Raw genomic sequence first — 14,415 nt, forward strand, 5'->3', positions numbered from 1 at the left:
ATAGCCGCTCGTTTTATATGGTTCACCATGAAAGATAAGACCGGAGACACATGCACAATCAGCTTTAAAATCTTGTTAATCCAGAATAACATAAGCTATTCTTTTTAGAAATCTACCAGAAAATATATTAATATGACTGAAGAAAATTATGTATTTCTTAAAGTACAGGCTTGAATTTACTGGAACAAACTTGTTTCATATAATTATCTGTGGACTCGAGCTGTTATCTCATTATCTGCCTTTAAATGAACAATAGAGTTTACATTTCAGGGGAAAGAGAGGTGGGAAGTTAACAAGAAAGTTGGGTTCAAAGTCACATTCCACATTTACGAAGTCTGCTTCCTGTTTCCCGGTAAAATCACTCATTGCCACACGAGGTACCCGTTTCTATTTTAGAAATATTGTCACTTTGCCAGGGAGCACTTCCAGCCACTTCGTTTTGTGTGGAACTTCTCCTTTTGATTACCTTTTAAAGAAAAGTGATGCGAGTCTGGAGCAAATACAAAGCTTTGCAATACATAAAGCAGGATTGTATCCTGCTGAGACAGCCAGTTTAGGAAGTGTCCAGTATATTACTTTGGTGTCAAGGGAGTAACTCTGTAGGGATCCAGGCAAAACAAAGCAATCAGAAACATTGTTTTAATCCAGTTGAAAAAGTTTTCTCACAAGGCTTCAGGGACTGATTTGGGTTCGCCAACTAACAATATGTAAAAAGCTTATCCCATATTGCTGCGGTAATCTAACCCTGCTGCTTTAAACAAAATAGCACATTAAAAAAAATTACAATTATACTTATAATTTTGAAAGCTATGAGATTATGCTACTGTTTCAAACTCCTGATTACTTATTGTTTAACTTTCAACAATATATAGACTCGTCATTGTCGTAATCCAGCTACATTTGTCCCATCTATTGTGACTGGTGCAAGTGTTTGAACTTGGTTAGTGGTTAAACTATCAATAAACTTAAAAACGTATCTTTTTGTATTCAGTATTTCATCTGCCGCACTGATCGGCTTTTTTCCCCAGAAAAAACCAACACATTTTTATTCTTACCTCCTGCCTTTTCTGTCTGATGCTTCCTCAGTGATGTCCAACGTGTAATGCTCATTTCTCTCTTGGACTGTTTATCTCACACCCACCATCCACCACTTCCATCCGTAACAGCAGCACTGAGGTGGAGTTCTGCTGAGTTATTTCCTTTTGTAAAGGAAAGAAAAAAAACATTGCCTAGTAAATACCTTGACTCGCCATCACTCATGATAAATTCTGACACTGCTTTGACTTCACTGCTTTATGGAGTTTAACATTATTCTTCTACTGCACTTCAGAAGAGCATGTTTGTCCTGCATAAAGCAGTTTAATCTCTCTCTCTCTCTCTCTCTCTCTCTCTCTTTCTCTCTCTCTCTCTCGATATGTAATATGTTTTATAAGGGATCAGTGCAATGACTGAATGACTGTAAGTGATGGGTGTCTGCTTGTTTTTCCCCACTTAAGTTTTGTTTAGTGCTTTTTTGGGATTTTATACATGATGTATCGATCAGATGGCACTTAAAATTTGCTGCAATCACAATTAAAACATCTATCTAATTACACAGCTGAAGCTTACCAGTGTTACCAGGTTTTCTTTAAGTGTATAGAGATAAACTGGTGCACTCTGGTATAGAATTTAATTCTCTCGCTCGAGGCTTTTTCTTTGTAGTTTGCATGATTTACCCTTTGTGTGCAGTTTTTCTCTCTGTATTTCATCCCTCCCACTAACCATATAAATGTAGTACTTTAGGCTAATTGGTGGCTCTAATTTGGGAGTAATATGTGAGTTTTGTAGGATTTATGTATTTAGATACACAGAAAAAGGTCCGAAATATGATTAAAACTTTGACATTTGAAATGTTCATATGCAACTTCAAATTATGATGATCTACAGTCAGTCAGTCAGTCACATTTCATTGCAAAAAATAAATGGGGAAAAAAACCCATTTTAAAACCTAGAAATATAAAATGTCTATTTTTGCTCTAAAAACGTGTTAATGTTTTTTCTTTAGTTTTTTACTTTGAACAATAGTAATAAAAAAAACCTACACTGGACTCAGTTAATGATTTTTCAATCACAACATGGTTTACATGTCGACTTTGTCTTACACTATAAAGGCAAACGTTGAGGCCCATTAAGTCTCATTTCAAGACACATTAGCCTGCATATGGGTTGAGATGTATAGACAAAAATGACGCTCAAAATAATTTTAATTTCCTCTCAGTCCTGAAAGGTTTTGAGATTTTCCATTATGCCTGCAACCACACCAGCAATCTCCAGCGCAATTTACTTGGCCACAATGTGCTGCCGTTACAGTATGCCTGGAAATATAATGAGGTTTTAATGGGCTTCTGTCAATACCATTTTGCCACAATTTGTAGTACAATGAGAACGAGCTGCTCTAATAGCTATGGTGAACCTTGAGGAACATTAAGTACAGATCAACTCTCAGATATGGCTGATGCAGCAATTTGTAAGTGGTTGTATGAATGTAGATTCAGCACAACGACATCATTCTCTTTGAAGAAGTTTGGGGACCTGAGAGACCTGAGAGGTCTTTTTTATGGACTTGAACAAATTCGTGTTGGCTTTGCATTTTATCCGAACATCATTCCTTTTTCTATGATGGGTGGTGCATCCGGTATCGATACATTTTTGGTTTATTACCCAGGCCTAGTGGAAATAATATACAACATTGCGCTTTAAAGATTATTATGATTTTAAGAAAACAACAACCATCTATTATCAGTTGCAAACTCTTGCTTTATTTGGTGTAGCATGCATTACATAGGCTCTTCCTTCATTACAGTGCTGTGAGACTCGTGAACATATTTGCTTTGACATGTTGGTTGTCTGCTGAACATTTGAATTATTTAATTTATGTGAATTTTCATTAAACTTACTGAGCGACACATACATTCTGAGACAGAGGGAAGACAAGAGGCCATTTTTTTTTTTAATCCTTGTTGGTTATTCTTCTCTCCACCTTCTGCTCCTCTGACTCTGTCCAACTGTCTGCAGTCGCCCACACTAGACCTTGTGGCAAAAATGAAGGGATTTCCATGCAAGTTGTGTTTGATGTCATCAATCCTGTTTTCCATGCTTCAGTTCCTGCCTGTCGCCCCCTCCCTTGCTCATTCTGTCCATCCATCCTTCATAACGCCCCTTCACATTCATCCCTCTACTTTGCCAGTTTGGAAATTGATTGCTTGGAGCTTGCTGAAAATAAAGGCAGTCCCTGGGGGATAAGTACTAAAGCATCAGTGTGCAAAGACTTATGTTTTAATGAAAAGTCAGAGCAATAATACATGCATGTGTTGTGCCGTCACTGTCACATGGAGGAACTGACACACACATACTGCTCTGAGGCAGCGGGCAGCTCAGGGTATATAAAATATGCTTTGTGGAGTCTGCTCAGGAGTTGCCCACTCTTTTTCCTGCTTTAGTAATCGAATACTACAGTGATTCTACTTCACAGTGAAAGTACGAATCATAGGTTAAAGTCATTTCCATTAGATACATGTACATGTGACTTAAGGAATTTAGTCCAGAGTCTATGTCGATGACAATACCTTGGTATGACATAGCTCTAACATAGGCAGGGTCAGGCAGACTGAGAAGAGCTAAAAAAGAGCCTCATGTCTTACAAGCTGCCGTCTGAGAGCGAATCAATACAGCATATCGATTCTCTCTTAGACAGCTGCTGGGGATAAAGGATTATTGCTACTGTGTGTTGCATGTAGTGTAAAATGGGTACGCTGTGTGTAGCAGGTGATTATGTATGTGTGAATTCACTGTCCACCTCTATAATGTTTAAAAACAGTGTAATGGTAGCAACACAAAACACCAGTTCTAACCACAGGAACAAGTTGTAAAACCCACCACTGACCAAGAAAGCTACTTCATGAGATACTGTATGCATTAGGTCAAAATGTACGTTCTGCAGTAATTTCACCAGATTTGTTAAATAAAAAAGCTTGTTTTTATATATTTTAAATGTTTGTGCAAGGATTTTGCAAGTAAAACATATTTTATGTGCTGAATCATACACTCACTGAATTTAAGTACATGTGCCTTATCCATGTGAATCAAATATTATGAAAAAAAAACAGGGTGGCACCATCAAACATTGCAGCTCTGTCGTCAGATCGCAAGAAGAGTTCTGGTTGTAATAGGATTGCTTCTCTGGTTAGCTTGTTTCAGTTTCTTCCAAGAACTGGAAAAGAACTGGATGCAATCCAAATACATGCATGTTCACCTGCTTGATTTCTCTGAATTGTGTATGGGTGTGAATGTGTGTGCAGTTTTAATATGCAATATTTGTGTTTGGCAAGAATGCACCGCACCTTACTCCTGCATGGGTTGCGACAGATTCCATAACATCCATGACCTTAGTCTGGATAAAGAGGGTATGGAATAATGGTAGGTGAATAGTAAATACACGAAACAGACCATAAATCGAACCTATGTTACAAATCATTTGTATGAAAATAAAACCATTGCATTCGGGGGTTGGTTTTTGCCAAAACAGCAACTTGTTTGCATGAAACTACACACACTTCTTTAGCTTTAAAGTAATTAAAAATTATGTGCTGAGTCACTCACATCTTATTATACAACTCTAAATTGTGTCTAACAAAGATTGTGAAAAATAAGCCTTCAGATTAAACTCTCAAAGCCGTACTATTACATGCATCCACTTTACTGATTTTAGTTTCATTCAAAATTTCTCATTGATCTTACGTAGGTTCCCGAGGGATATCCAATGCATTACCAGGACTGATTCAGACTAACATTTAGCCACATCTGACTTTGCTGCAGCCCAGATTTTTACTTCCTCAATGAGCTGTGAAGTTTCCCCTCACACTCACGTATATGCATGTCTCCTGTCTGTTTGTTTGTTTCTGTGTGCATATTTCTGCTCATATGGTGGCGGTGCACACACTCCACTCACCTGTGGACCTCTTGTCTTTTCCTTGACTGGGAGTCAGACAGAGGGGCTGTTTACTTTAGGAGTTGATTTTTCTTTCTTCTTCATTTTTGCGCTCCTCCCTGGGCTTGTCATGCTGCTGCATCCGGCCGATCAATAATGTAATTCTTAACCAGCGGCTGCTGTGCGCTGGAGTAATTACCTCCTCCATTATCTGACCACATCTCTCATTATTCTCTAAGCAGCCTTCATTAGGACCACAGTCAGAAAGGCATAAGGGGGATACAGAGCACTCATGCAATCACACACGTGCACACTAAAGACGGCACAAACATCCTCTATGTAACAGTATACTCGAGTGCCGAGGAAGACAAACAGATAGACGGGCCTGTCACCTTTCTGAGCTCTCCACCTTCACTTCCTTGCCTGCCTTCCTCTCTTTTCCCAGTCAATCAGATAGCAATTAGCCGGTATTGGTCCCGAGGGCTATTCTTTCACACACTGCACATCTATGGGAGCATTTCCATTCAGCAAGATGGCTCACCTTCTCGCCTCACTGTGATAGCAGTGCAGCCCAGGGGAAATAAAGACAGTCGCAGCCAAATCAAATCTCGGGCACAGGTGGGAAGACGACGGCACAGATCAGCATGTTACTGGCCTGTTTAGGCTCCTTCTTTGGGACTTCTTGGGACTTCTATTAATACAGCCAGGCCAGCCGATTGTCTTTTTATTTTGGGCAACTCTTAGAGAGCTCTCGAAAGGAAAGTTAAAAATAAAACATGATAATTTGGCATATATGAAGCATATTTATGCACGATTCACATATGCTTATCAACAGGGCACCTTCAGGTGGATCTTAAATATACAAAGAAACACCATCTCATTCTCCAGACTCTCCAGTGATGCACATTTTCAGCAACTGTACGCGTGTTGCCCTTTTTAGCAAAGGCAGCAGTCATGGTGCATTAGCATGGGTCACAGAGATAAAGGCCAGTGCATGATGGACGTTTGCAGGTCACTATTTAGTGACCTTTGGAGATAGCAGAGACATGGCTTTGTTTGTACTGGAGCAATTCCAGTGTAAGAGCTGCCTCGTGTGAGCCGAGTTAAACCAGTAATGGGATAATCTTGAAAATGTCACAAATGTTGCATGAGATTCATTAGATAGTAGACACACCATTGACTTCTGTTTAATCAAGTGAAATAAATATTAGATTAGCCTTCCGCATTTTTAATATATTTATTTAATATGAATGTTTTCTGTTTCATATATGTCAGGCTTTCTCAGGATGCAGTTTGAACCTGACATAGGTGTATATAATATATTGTATGTATGTCAACAGAAAAAGAATAGCAATTATTTAATTGTATGCGCAATTAGGTGCATTTTAAATTGAAACAAATCTCTTCACAGCAGTATATTTACCCTTTTTTAACAGACTCATCTGTGTTTCATTGCTATACAAAGCATACTGATGTGTTTGTTCTCCCTTGTCCTCAATATAGCGTACATTATTTTTCATAATCTTTGATGTTCCGAATTAGCTTATGTAAACATGGGTCTTCTTCTGCAATGAGAAAAGATGAGTGTCAAAATGCACTGCAAGGCATTATTGCCACCGAGTGGTATAAAGAGTGTGATCAGACACTTTGCTCTGGCAAGGCTTTGAAAATCACTTGGCGACCAGTTTTGGAGTCATGAGTCACCATTTGGGAATCACTTATATAGAGGATATCGAATAACAAACTATGCATAGCTACACAAACCACAAATAATTCCCACTTTTTGCTGAATTCAAACAACATACTAGGTAAAATCCAGGTTGGAAACCTGAGGGAGGTTAGACCTCTTTAAATTATGTTAAGCTACAATGCTCTGAGCAGTTTGAAGTTTGGGACAGATTTGAAAAGAATTTTGTAATAATATTGTAATACTTTGTACCCTGCTAAAGGGATCATTTGTAAGACATCTCAAGCTAGAATGTATTAAAATTAGGATATCATTAGAATTATGCTGAGGAAGGACTATTACTGCATTTGAGTACCTTATAATAATAATAATAATAATAATAGTGTGAATGGGTGCTCTCCCTGTTTGTGTATGCGTTCATGTGTTTCCTGCATGTCTGCCCCCTGTACCCTCCCCTCTGTTTTCCACCTTGTTACGGACTGACATGGTTTGACCTACGAGAAAGAAATCGCTGTTGTTTTTCATCATCGGTTGTCTCTCTGTGCCTTTTCTTGAGCCATCAGCCTCTTGTTATATGACTGTTTATCAGCCCGGTGGCAGTTTGCTAATGGTGTCGGTGGACTTCAATTAGCTCTCCGCCACACTCCGTCGCACCGTCCTCTCTGCTGGAGAGGGACTTTAAATTGTCTGAAATACCAGAGCCATTAAGTGCGCATGGTTAATAGAAGTTAAAACAGAGCGGGGGAAAAAGATGAACAAGGAGGCACAGCAGCAACATGCAAGTAGTCAATTTCAGTCTTTCAAGATGATGGGGATGAACTAATTATGTCCACAGAGGGAATGACCTCTTCTGAAAATACACCACAAAATGACTTTTTTCCAATACTTTTTTGATGACAGTGCATTTATTTAAGTTAAAGTAGTCTGTGGGTGAAAAAAACCCCTCAATTTTCCCTTACATAAAACTGTTGTTAAGCTACAGCACTGCTGTCTCACTCAGTCCTGCTCACTCAAATAGTTGTTATCAATAGCATTGATTATTTAAACTTTAAACTCTTGTATATTGGATTACTGCCTCGTTAGTCCTCAATTAACTAAATCCTGGGCCGCACCTTGTCTTACATTGCAGTGAGAAGACTTTGTTTCTGTGTGGGGTTTGCATATTCTCCCTGTGTATGAGTTTTCTCCAGGTACTGTAGTTTCCCTCCACAGTTCAAAGACATGCATGTGTGGTTCATTTGTAACCCTAAATTCCCCCTTGTGAGTGTGAGTGGTTGTCTATTGGCACTTTTCCAATCGCTCCGACTCAGCCTTACTCGGCTTGACTCTACTCGACTCAGCCTCGTTCATTCTCCATTACAACGTAGCACCACCACGGCGTGGGCGGAGTCATTGGAGCTTCACTGCCCAGTGTCCGGTTCACTGGTGGCTGGATTTTTGATATCTGTTATGAAAAGGGGACACTCAAATAAGCAGGTCACCAGTTAACAGGGAAACCAGTTAATCCAAAGCACCACGGCTTGGAGACGTCCCGATACTCCTAGTGGGTCGCTCCGTCAAGCTCCTGATTCCTCTGGTTGCCACCAGACAAAAAAAAAAACACCTGCACATCGACGGTGCTGGAGAAAACAAGAAGACAAGAAATAAATAAGTGAAATGTGTACCATTTTACGAGCTCAGCTCATCCAGTCACATTGAAATGGTTAATCATTTTTCTGTTCTCATGCTGCTTTAATAAAGAATTAACAGCTGTAATTTTGACATTTTTTAGCACATTTCAAATGCATTTTGAAGACATTATTCAAATTTTCCTAATTAAATCTGCAATGACAGCACAATATATCTAGGAAGATGTCAAAAGCAGACTTCCCCTGTGGGAACAGGTTAGACGAGCATATCAGTAGGAGTATACTTTTATTTTAACCGCTAAAAGGACAACTTAAGGTAAGAGGATATTTTTGAGGGAAGAGACTTGCAAGATCTGCACAAGGCATTATAGGGGCTATTTTCCACACTTCACACACAAAATGAAAGTCTCTTATGTAAGTGTGTATAATTGTTTGAGTATTTCTGGCTCAGAGCTGCAAGCTGAAGCACTTTCTTTCAGTCCAGACAGAGTGGATGGTTTTTCCTGAGCACTCTTAATTTTTGATACATCATCAAACAAACCAGCTTCATTAAGTATCTTCCTGTATGCGCTCAAGTACATTTTGTCCTGGCCAGTGGGCTCTTTCAGGCACAAAAGTTGCTTGTGATATGGTGCCACATCAAGTATTGGCATATTTAGGTTGTCTAGACATCGCAAGTTTCCCAAAATAGAATCCATTTATTTCTGTCTCACATTTCTCTCTCCTCAGAAGTTGCTGCTTTTCAACTGGCCACTGTTCAATGGTTAACATTACAGAGCTATTAAACTTACAGTTTTCCATTAAAACAACCAACTGTCGACTTAAAATAATTAAAAAAAATTATAATTTTATATATATATATATATTATGGTTGTTTTTATTTTTGCATTTCGATTTTCTAAATAATAGTCTATAACATATTATCCAATTAACATTGACTGAATAATCATCTGCAGAATCTAAACAATGTCAGTAAACACAAACAACTGTTATTGTAACAAAAACAATGAAGACTGCTTCAATTTGTCAATGTCACCTTCTGATGGATTGTCCTAGAGTGATTGATCACTACAAGATGGGTTCCTCCCCCACAACACAGCTGTTTTAAAATACAATGCTAATGAAACAAGGCTGGCTACAGTCATTATTTTTGCATATTTCTAAGGACTCAGTGGTAATATTTGGAAAAAAAAAAATTAAGTTGCATCATGGAGTTGAATCCATCCATCTTCTGTGTCATTTTGTTTAATTTTCATTTAAAATGGAAGAAACTGAATTTACAAACAAAAGAACAATGTTTTCTGTAGCTTAATTGTTAAATTAAAAACTAAAAACATACAAATCAAGCTGAGCTATATATATATATATATATACACACACCTGGTTATAATCAACAAGAAAAAAATCATTAACAGCTGAAAAAATGTATCCACTGGTAAACTAGTTTGTTTACTGAGGCACTTGGCTGTTTGTAAGCAGGTCAGTAAGAGTAATTTTCCACATTATTTTATTACTGTGAAGTTTAAGGCCAGATCATCCAAGCTTTAACTTTGATTTTAGTTTGTAAATGTACCTATATTTTCTTGATGAAATTCCTTGATCATGGCCATGGTACTCAAAAGAAGAGTAAAAAAGGATTGGTTATATAAATGGGAAAATACTCTGAAATGATTGGGAAGTCTTAACAGTGCCTGTGGACTTTAAACGGCAGCCTTGGCACACAAACACAGACCAAGATATTCCAAGGTGAATACATCAGCCACTCAGTTGTAACGTGAAAGGCAAATGAGAGGTGTGGATTTGTCATTTTGAGTCTTGAGTAATTGGCTTTGGTTTCATTCCATCAGTTGCTCTGTTCCTCTCCTGATTTGTCCTTGTCTGCCTTTTATGTTATGACATCTCTCCAGAATAATCCACTCGTGCTTTTTTCTCTCCACATGACACCAAGGGGTGAGAATGTTTTCACAGATATGTCTCCAGTATCTCCATCCAGATTGCTCTCATAATAAATGCAAAATCAACAAACCAGTCATAATTATTTCATTTTCAGTTGTCATCTATTTTCAAGCTGGTCCAGAGAGCTGTTTTACTGTGATTTTTAGCATCAGGAATACCATGTGGTGCTGAAACAAAATGGCCTTGGCTTCAGTTCGCAGCTCAGCTATTCTCTGATCCCTTCTCCTTCTGGACCCATCATCAAAATAAACTTAAAACCTGCCAACTGTCTGATGCCTGTGACAAGCCCTTCCAAGCCAGAACGTAAAATGATATTTGACCACCATTTACAATTCATCTCAATTGCTAATTCCAGCCTGTTTATCCAATTCAGACATCAAATGTTGAAATATTGAAACATCCAAACTAGATTGAAATCTAATGTTATTCAAAATGAACTTCATCTAAATGGTCAGTTCATATTTCATCTGACTTTTATGCCATTGCTGTGAGAAATGCGTCACAATTCTCTTAGAAAGGAAGACCACGCTTAAACATTGGATGCAACTCCACATTTCCAAATGCCTTCAGTACAGAAGTAACCATCTCCACGAAAGGCCATCATTATATTTGATATTCTCTGTTTTGATCAAATGTGTTTTTGGCCATAACAACAGGGTAATAAAGTTTTATAGTCCTGGTCGGTCGCCGGTATTAGGATGAACGGAGGGATATGCAGGATTTTTTTGTTTTGTTTAAGTCACATTGTTTACATAAAACATGATGGAGAAACTCCTGCACAGCAATTGGTTTACCTGTACACAGCACCCCTTCCAGTCTCAGGTGTAGGTACTTCTCAAAATGTGATAAGAACAGGCTTTGAAGTTGAGTTATTTCTTTCTTGAATCCTGAATGATTTCAGCTTCAAGAAAACTACAAATGTTGTTTGGATATGGCATTTGATCAGATGCTGCTGTAAAGAAAAAGGACCTGAGGTTAGCTTCCCAGTCTAAGAAAACCGCTGCTGTTGGCTTGTTATGACTGCCCTATCAATTAATGTGGCTATTATGTATCATGTTGTTGTAGGGAGCTACTGAGGTAGGCTCTGGATGTCATCATCCATCACTTTTTCATACAGCTAAATATTACCACTGACACGCCATCGAATGGGATGAATGATGTAAACCGAGCCGTGAAATGAAAGACAAAGATAAACTGGCAGTGTTTTTAACATGGTGGCAAACAAAGCAGTTCAGCTGCCTTAGCTTCACTTAGCTTGGAGTTTTTCTTGTTTTGCCATGTCCTCCATTAATCAGGTTTTTTTTTTTTCTCTCATCACTGAACCTTAACATTGCAATGACACAACTTTCTCTGAAAATGTCCTTAGTAACAAGACGTATTTACAGGGGCACTTCTAATCTAGATTAGTTACTTTTATAAGCATGTAATCAGTAAAGCAACAAAGTTACTTTTAAAGGAGTAACTAGTCGTCAGTTACATTACTTTTTCAAGGTAACTGTGGCAACACTGGTTGTTGGGAAGAAAAACATTGAGCCATCGCAGAACTCCTACAGATACAAAGACACTCACCCCTGTGGGTACCATAAGGTCACCGATTAACCTGGAGCAAGGAGCAAGCAACTTGTTAGCATTTTCAAGAAAAAACTACTTTGCCTTATGTCAGTGCCTCTTCCCACACAAAGCTGTCATTACAATTGATGGACCCATTTCACTCAGTCCAGGTGGCTGAGTAAAAGACCACATTTTTCCTGCTCTATACACCAATAGATGCAATCTGCTGTGTTCATTGTTTATTTATTTCTTTGTTAATCACTGTGACTTTTAAGTTAGACTCTTAGACAACCTGGTGGAAAATCACCCTCTGCTGGTTTTTCATGCTGTTTACAAACTAAGTGAGCTTCAACTGAAAATGTTGTTTTCTAAACATGCTTTCAGTTGGCTTGGACCTGGGATGCTTTACTTGGAAGGTGTCATTTCACACTTTGTAATGACCACAGTACCGTAACAAAGAGGCAACATGGCTGTTTCCAACAGTGTATTACTGCTGAGTCCAAAAACGAGACAAACACGCTCACCATCACATACATCAGCCAAAAGGAGGAGCCCTTGAAGCTCAGGAGGGGAAATCTCTTCATGCTACATTTCTTCACATTTGTAGTTTTATCTTTCGAATGCTCTTACTCTGTGACTGTACATTTAATTGCTTTTGATGTGATTGTCTCTTTGCCATTTATTTGTTTTAAGAACATTTTAGTATTATTTTGACACTAAATGTATTTTATGTACTGCTGCCAGGACACACTTATAAACAAGGTTTTTAATCTCATTGTGGTTCTCCTGACCAAGTAAAGGCTGATGAATGAATGCGCATCAAGAGCTACAGTGTGACATAGTCTAAGAGTACAAGCAATATTAATATTTTTGATGACCTGTACATGTCTAGGCATGGCTTTGGGAGGGGTGTGCAAAAGTAAAGTTAGAAGGTTTTAAAGGTTTAGTAAAAAATCTTTGGAAAGGTTTAGACAATTCTCTTCATAAAGGAGTGAAAACGTCATCACCACCAATGAAGAAATAGCTGAAATAGCAACATGAAATGATTCCAGATGAAAAGAATCATATCGAACACAATCCGGTCCAGTCAACTAAGCAATACACTTGTTACTCTTTAGACAAATGTTCAATTTGTGTGCCTTCACTGGATTTGTAGACTCTGTCTTCAGATACCGTCTGAAATTATACACCTGGTCAATTGGCACCTGGCACAAAAAATCCACTACACACATGAACTGCTGTACAACAGACCAGCAGCACCTTTCACACTTCCTATTAACTCACCAACACCCCTTTACTCACGTTACTCAGCTAGAGTATGTGTATTGAATGTCTGCTTGATACATTGCTGCATATATGGAAATGAGTAATATCTTTAGTTTCCATGACATTTCCCATTGAAAGAAGCAGCTGCGAAAGCAAAGACTTCGATAAGAAAAATAAAATTTCTTGATCTGAAAAGGCTTTTTTCATGATGGCCTACTTTGGCTTTGCAAATATATTGATATTTTGATTTGATTTGAATTTTACGAGCAGCAAAGAGTTTATGCTCACCTTTGGTTTTGCCTCATCATCTAGTGTTGTTTTTTACTTTGGTCCCCAGCAAGGCTTTTGTTACAGCTTCAGTTTATATTTAGAATGAATGAAATAACACCAAATCTGTGCTGCTGCTGTGTTCATCATAAACACAGATAGACTTTGCTCCACTTGAATACCCACCTGCAACTAACACCTGAACTCATTTGCTCACGGCGTTACAAAGTGGTTGTGGCTCCCTGTGCACATCTGCTATCTCGATTTATGAGACCTGTTTCAGCTAGTGCAGAATAGGAATGAAATTGGACACATTTATACAGTGCTGTATAAACAACAGAGTGAAAACCAATGTCTCTTCATCAATTCGTTGCCCTGACGTTCCCCCATGCACATGACAGTAAATCCTCTACTTTCAGTGAGGAATTTCTCTTGCCGCCTATGGGCACCCCAAAATTACCAGCTTGCGTGTGAAATGACACCAGCAGCTGAGACCTCCCCACTATTGATTCATCACTTTAATCACTCTGGCTCTCTAACCTCTTACCAACCATAGCAGGGTTTGACACATCACTGCCTTCCCAGAGCCTCGACAACATTTGTCCTATTTAGAGCACTGTCTCCATCCTTGGAGACAATTAGATATTGGAGATACTGTGTCGAGTCGAGCTGGTAAAATACAGCACAGCTGTTACAAGTTGAATTGTAGTGTAAATTGGCGTAAGACTTCCCCCTGTTCACCTGAGGTGTGAATGTTCTCTGCACACCTTCAAAGTACCTTTTAGATGCTGTCACATCAAACTGGAGCCATTAAAGTCCCAAATCACGACGTGAAATGTATTTTACCCACGTTTAAAAGCATGTTGGTTTGTGTGTCTCTTTAGAGTCCTGTTTGTGTCCCGTTGCTCTGCTTTCACTGGACTGCATTGAACTCAGTGGCTTCAACATGATATCCACACAGCACAAGAGCAACCTTTATAAGCCTCCATTGATTTCACCAATGTCTGTCTTTTCATTGCTGAATGAGGTGCAAAGTGGATATGATCAATCACTCCTCTTTTCTCCATTTTCAACCGAGACCCATGAGTGGATGA

Source organism: Blennius ocellaris (assembly GCF_963422515.1).
Source record: "Blennius ocellaris genome assembly, chromosome: 3".
In the NCBI taxonomy this organism is placed as follows: domain Eukaryota; kingdom Metazoa; phylum Chordata; class Actinopteri; order Blenniiformes; family Blenniidae; genus Blennius; species Blennius ocellaris.